The sequence below is a fragment of the Aedes aegypti genome, chromosome 1, assembly GCF_002204515.2.
Source record: "Aedes aegypti strain LVP_AGWG chromosome 1, AaegL5.0 Primary Assembly, whole genome shotgun sequence".
Classification (NCBI taxonomy): Eukaryota; Metazoa; Arthropoda; class Insecta; order Diptera; family Culicidae; genus Aedes; species Aedes aegypti.
In genome coordinates, this window is record NC_035107.1 from 25325378 (window position 1) to 25332941 (window position 7564).

Below are 7564 nucleotides of genomic sequence, written 5' to 3' on the forward strand. Positions count from 1 at the left end.
CAAATGGAAAAAACCCTACCGCCACAGGTAACTCCGCTTCTTCGTCTACCGGAAATTCCAATGGGAAATCACATGACATGTCTGCCTCTGATTTTAATTTTCTAACTGAACAATTGAATCTAATGATTGATGCAATGTTCAAAGCCACCACTATGACTGAAGCAGTTCAAGTAGGTGTAAAATTTACAAATCAAATTGTTATTGGATTACGTTTTTCTAATGGATCCAAATAATAATTTAAATATTTTAAATTGGAATGCTCGTTCTCTGAATGGTAAAGAGGATGAGCTGTTTAATTTTCTTACGGTTAATAACGTGCATATAGCAGTTATTACCGAAACGTATTTAAAACCTGGATCTAAACTCAAAAGAGATCCTAACTTTTTTGTTTATCGTAATGATCGACTTGATGGGGCATGTGGGGGAGTTGCAATCATCATTCATAGGCGTATAAAACATCAACTGTTTTCATCATTTGATACTAAAGTTTTTGAAACTTTAGGTGTTTCTGTTGAAACACAGTTTGGTAAATATACTTTCATAGCTGCCTATTTGCCTTTTCAATGCTCTGGACAGCAAGTTAATTTGCTCCAAACTGACTTGCGTAAATTGACTCGCAATAAGTCAAAATTTTTTGTCATTGGTGACTTTAATGCCAAACATCGGTCATGGAATAATTCTCAAAGTAATTCCAACGGCAGAATTTTATTTGATGAGTGCTCTTCAGGATATTTCTCAATTCAATACCCTGATAGCCCCACATGTTTTTCCTCTTCTAGAAATCCATCTACGATTGATTTGGTCTTAACCGACTCTAGTCATCTTTGTAGCCAACTGATTACTCATGCTGATTTTGATTCTGATCATGTCCCTGTTACATTTCAAATATCCCAAGAAGCGATTCTCAATCCTATCAGCTCCACTTTCAATTATTTACGAGCCGACTGGAATATATATAAAACGTATGTTGACTCCAATCTTGATGTTAACATTTCTTTAGAAACTAAACTTGATATTGACAATGCTCTTGAAACTTTAACAAATTCCATTGTTGAAGCCCGGAGCATTGCAATTCCAAAATGTGAAGTAAAATTTGAATCCGTGATTATAGACGATGATCTTAAACTCTTGATCCGTCTTAAAAACGTGAGGAGAAGGCAATTTCAACGCACTCGCGATCCTGCTATGAAAATTATATGGCAGGATTTGCAGAAAGAAATCAAGAAACGTTTTGCTCAATTAAGAAACAAAAATTTTGAAAATAAAATTTCTCAATTGGACCCTGGCTCTAAGCCCTTTTGGAAATTATCTAAAATCTTGAAAAAACCACAGAAGCCAATACCGGCATTGAAAGAGGAAAACAAATTATTACTAACTAATTGCGAAAAAGCTCAAAAACTTGCTATGCAGTTTGAAAGTGCGCACAATTTTAATTTAGGTCTTACTAGTCCAATTGAAAATGAAGTTACTCAGGAGTTCGAAAATATTCTCAATCAAGAGAACGTTTTCGAAAATGCCTGGGAGACTGATCTGGAAGAAGTGAGAACTATTATTAAAAAATTCAAAAACATGAAAGCTCCTGGCGATGATGGAATTTTCTACATCCTCATCAAGAAACTTCCAGAAAGTAGCTTATCATTTTTAGTTGATATATTTAACAAATGTTTTCAATTAGCATATTTTCCTGACAAATGGAAAAATGCTAAGGTTGTTCCAATTTTAAAACCAGACAAAAATCCTGCAGAAGCTTCTAGCTATCGTCCAATCAGTTTGCTTTCCTCCATCAGTAAACTTTTTGAAAAGGTTATTTTGAACAGAATGATGGCCCACATCAACGAAAATTCAATTTTTGCCAATGAACAGTTCGGATTCCGCCATGGACATTCGACCACTCATCAACTTTTACGTGTAACTAATTTGATCCGTTCCAACAAATCTGAAGGCTATTCTACTGGTCTTGCTCTTCTAGACATAGAAAAAGCATTCGACAGTGTTTGGCATGAAGGTTTGATTGTAAAATTAAAAAACTTTAATTTTCCAACATACATTGTTAGAATAATTCAAAGTTATCTGTCAAATCGTACACTTCAGGTTAATTATCAGAACTCCAGATCTGAAAGACTTCCTGTAAGAGCTGGTGTTCCTCAAGGCAGCATTTTGGGACCAATATTATACAATATTTTCACATCTGACTTACCTGAGCTACCTCAGGGATGTCAAAAATCTTTGTTTGCGGATGACACAGGCCTCTCCGCCAAAGGACGAAGCCTGCGTGTCATCTGTAGTCGATTGCAAAAAAGTTTGGATATTTTTTCTTCATACTTGCAAAAATGGAAGATTTCTCCTAATGCTTCCAAAACTCAACTAATAATATTCCCACATAAACCAAAAGCTCTTTATTTGAAACCTTCAAGTAGACATGTTGTCACGATGAGAGGGGTTCCAATAAATTGGTCAGATGAAGTTAAGTATCTAGGGCTCATGCTAGATAAGAATTTAACTTTCAAAAATCACATTGAGGGCATTCAAGCCAAATGTAATAAATATGTAAAATGTCTCTATCCCCTTATTAATAGAAAATCAAAACTTTGTCTTAAGAACAAGCTGTTGATATTCAAACAAATTTTCAGGCCAGCCATGTTGTATGCTGTACCAATATGGACTAGCTGTTGTAATACCAGGAAGAAAGCTCTGCAGAGAATTCAAAATAAAATTTTGAAAATGATTCTGAGGCTTCCTCCCTGGTATAGTACCAATGAGTTACATAGAATATCCAATGTTGAAACATTGGAACAAATGTCAAATACAATCATTAATAATTTCAGGCAAAAATCGTTACAATCTTCTATTGCCACGATTAATGCGTTATATGTTTAGGTTAAGTTAGGTTAAGTATATTAAAAACTTTTTTTTTTTCTCTTATAAGCAGGTGAAATCAACTCACCTGTAAAAAAAACTGAACTGCTACGGCAAATGAAATGTAATATGTTGTTAACAAAATGTTAATTAAATCTTAAATTTGTTTTACCAAATTAGGATGATAGTGTTGTCAAATAACACAGAACACCTAGATATAAGAAATGAATGTAATGTTTGGAATGATACTAATAAAGAAATTAAAAAAAAAAAAAAAAAAAAAAAAAAATGATGCGTTGGGACCTGGTATTCACGACATTTTTGGAGAAGCCTTTCGATAAGTTGCCTTCGAATAGTAGACACCGTGCCATTTCTACTATCGTCCGGTTGGCGCGCTCCGCCAAGCCATTCTGCTGGGGCGTATATTCGTTCGTCGTCTCGTGCTGGATGCCTTCTCGCTGTAAGTATCCTTGAAAACTTTTGTTCAGATATTCCTTACCGTCAGTCCCCGGATCGCATTGAGCTTCATGCCGCTTTGGCGCTCCGCCATCGCGTGAATTGCCTTAAATACCGCAAAAAAATTATCTTTTGATTTTGTTTTCAGGAAGTACACGAACATACGCCTCGTCTTGTCATCGATGAACGTGATGTAGAACCGATTACCTCCAATCGAGTTTGTTTCCATCGGACCACTGATATCCGAATGGACTAGTTGCAAAACGTCCGCCGCACGTGATCCGTTCTTCGGAAATGGTAGCTGCGACTGCTTTTCCATTGAGCAGATCCGACAATCTGCACTAGCGTCTTTATTTAGCACGAAGCCGGTTGCCAAACCACCAGCCTCAGATTTCCGACACCGAGATGACCCATCCGTTTGTGTCAGAGCTCGAAACTTCCTACCACCTGGTGCAGCTTGAATTGGTGGTTGGAGCGGCTACCACTTGCCACCAGCTCGCCATGGCCATTGTGCACTTTGCAACCATCGTTGTTGAATTGAACGGAGTACCCCTTCTGCACGATTCTGCTCACCGAAAGATGGTTTGCCGTCAATCCCGGACTCAGCTGCACGCCGCTCGCAGTCACGCTGACTTGATTACCTCTGCACTTTGGTTGAAGGTTTGCATTGCCACAGGCAACGATGTCCATCGTACCTCCGTTCACTGCAACCAGGGCTGCCATATATACAGATTTATCTGTATTACACAGATATTTTTATTCTGACACAGATTCAATTTGTATGGAACACAGATTTTATTTCAACATTTTTTGTATGGATGGAGCATTGTTGCTCGTCATGTGCGAATATGCCGCCGAGTCGTTCGCTGTCCAGTCATTCGCGTCACCTTTTCCAAACGTGGAAAGTACCGTGCAAAACGAATTCTTGAATCCTTGCAGACCCTTGCGATGTGTCCGAACTGATCACATTTTCTGCATTGCGGACCCTTGGATGGGGCCTTCCTTAGCCGAGTGGTTAGAGTCCGCGGCTACAAAGCAAAGTCATGCTGAAGGTGTCTGGGTTCGATTCCCGGTCGGTCCAGGATCTTTTCGTAATGGAAATTTCCTTGACTTCCCTGGGCATTGAGTATAATCGTACCTGCCACACGGAATATGAATGCGAAAATGGCAACTTAGGCAAAGAAAGCTCTCAGTTAATAACTGTGGAAGTGCTCATAAGAACACTACGCTGAGTAGCAGGCTCTGTCCCAGTGGGGACGTTAATGCCAAGAAGAAAAAGAACCCTTGGATGAAGTAGGTGCTGTTTTTTAAATTTTCTATCAAGGCTTGCTGAGATACCGCTACAACAACTATTGGCGTAGCTAGGATTTTTTTCTGGAGGGGGCCTAGGGGGGGTCTAGCAAATACTTGTTTTTAAAAAGTACTGTCAACAGCAATAAGTAGAATTTTCACAAATTTCGTAATTTCAACGTATTTTGTTTCATTTCACGGCACATCAGTGATATTTGTTATTTTCAATTTCCACAACGGAAAAGATTCATTCTTTTTGTAACCCAGTCAAGATTTCTAGAAAAAAAACTTACAAAGAATGTCCTTTGTGATTCTTCCACGAATTTTGCAAGTACTAAAACATGTGCTTTGAAGAGATTTCTCTGAGAATTCCTACGGAGATTTGTTCATGAATTGTTTCCGTAGTTTCCAGTGCTTTCTTAAAGAACTTATTTATTAATTTTCACTGAGTTTGTCGTGGGATTCCAACGGAAAATCATTTCTAGGCTTTCTGATCTTACCAGGCAATTTCTCGAACAAATTGGATTAAAAAAAAAGTCATGAAGAATTCCGCCAAAGAATGCATTAGAAATTCTTTTAATGATTTCTCCTGGAAAGTCCTCTACGTACTTATTACATATTCATTCCAATTGTAAGTTCGAAGAATCCTTCAGCATTTCATTTATAATTTGTTTAGGATTGTTAGAAATTACTTAGAATTTCTCCAAAAAATAGTACAAAAAAATCTAGAAGTCTCACCAAAAATGTCTTCAAGATCACTTAGTTAGTAATCCCCCTCAATATTTTTATTTATTTCTTCAAAAATTTCAACTCTAACATTCCTAGGAAGTTTCTAGCGGAATACGTTCAACTGTTCTTTCACTCTTCCGCGAAAATACTCAAATTATGTCAGGAATTTCTTAAAGAATTATATAATTGTTTCCCTAAGATTCTTCCGAAAAATTTATCAGAGATTCTTCCAAGTATTTTCTAGAGATTTTTTTCTTTACATTTTCTTTACCAAATGAAAATTTTCAAAGAAAGTTTTCATCAAAGTTACTGTTCCATCAAGTATTTATTCGGACTCTAGAAATAACTCCATTTTTTCAAATGGTAATCTCAGGATTCTTCCATAAATAACATTTAAAAATGCATCCGCTATCCATATTATTTTTTTTAGTGATTGCTTTACAAACTCCTCCTACGAATCACTCCATAAAAAAATAAACATACAAAAATAAAATGAAAGAACTGTTTTGGTATTTTTTTTAAATAATTGCAGCTTAAATTTAATTCCTAACTTTAGAAATTCCAAGCAAACTTTTTTGTGTATTATCGATTATTTTGTAGTACTGTAGAAATTTAACGCGAAAATGTTACCGGTATTTTTTTAAGAACATTACGGAAGATATATTGTGGTAAAATTCGTAATGTAAGATTTTAATGAATTTTATTCTTTGGGTAAACTTTGCATTACTTTGAAAATTTGTTGAGGAATTCCTGATGGGCTTTGAGAAATCCAAAACCATACGTATAAGAATTTTGCATTTTTTAAACTATCATAATTTACCTTTTTATAGATTCTTTGAAATGTTGGATTTTGTAGTATGGAAAGATTTGTGTACGAAGTTCCTTAAAGCGTCATGGGAAGGAAGGAGAAACAACAAATTGTTGAAGCAGGTAGAACAATAGATGGGCAATGGTACAATGAAAATTAAGTTAAGGACTGTTCATTTTATAAAGTGAACATCTTGTGCATGCTGTATCTTTTTAATTTATCAATGAAATTTCAAGCGGTTTTCTGCACATCGTTCGACTAGTATTGTACAATGTTGTGATAATAAAAATTCTCCAAAATAATTAAATTTCACACGAATATGGCACAACGATTAGAACGGTCGATCTTTCGAGGTTATCAAAATTAATGATTGTTTGGAAAATTCGTCAATTTATATTTTTTTTTTCAACAAAGGCTTGTTCTTCGAAAGCATTATCAATCAGAAGCCTGATGGAAACAATCAAGCTATTTTTGGAACAACAATTGTACAGATAGAATAAAATAATTTTTCCCCTATATTTTTCAGAGAAAACAATTTAGAATTTGAAGGGAACTGATATGAGCAGAATTTTTTGGTTAAAGGCATGTCCTGATGGAAGGCCTAATATAGTATTAATATGAAAAACAACTTACGCCTTCATAAAGTTACTTATCTAGTCCCCACGTCACATTTAAAGAACATTAGAAACACAATTGCTTTATTCTTAGAAGACCTTTCAAATTCCAATGACAATCATCAAAATTGGCAACACTGCTGTAAAAAAATCGATTTAATTTTCCACATATTATTTTCATAGTATGTTATTCTGAGATTACCAATTGAAATATTTGTAGAAAACCATTTACAATTTGCTATAGACCGATAAATATGCGTACACGATTTTAAAAGTATGAGACTTTTTAGTAAAACTACCATAAACAGTAAAATTTGTACTTAAGACAAATGGTTTACAAATATAGTTTTTTTTAGTAAGCCAAACTAGTTTTGAACACGCTTTCTACTTTTACTCTTTTGCTGGGAGTGAAAGGATGGTGTATCAGCAAATTTGGCCATAAATGGGTAAATCACTAAAGTTACCTAATGTCAGAGAATGGTGGAATATAATTGATTTGTTTAAAGCTATACCTTCAGTGGGATAGTAAAGAATACAAACATACAATTTGTTCATAAAAATTAACATTTTTGTTTTGCGAATAATAATGTTAAACTTTGACGAACAGCTGGAAGCAAAAATTTCCTGGAGTTTTTCAACTAATTTCCTCCAAAGATTCGCAGGCAAGAGACATTCCAAAAACATTTTTTTTTCAATTCTTGAATAATCCGGGGACTTGAAGCAAAATTTCTAGAAAAGGAAAACATAAGAGAATTATTGACGCAATTTTTTGTGTATTTTAGAAATATTTCTCAAGGGCTTTTGATAAACT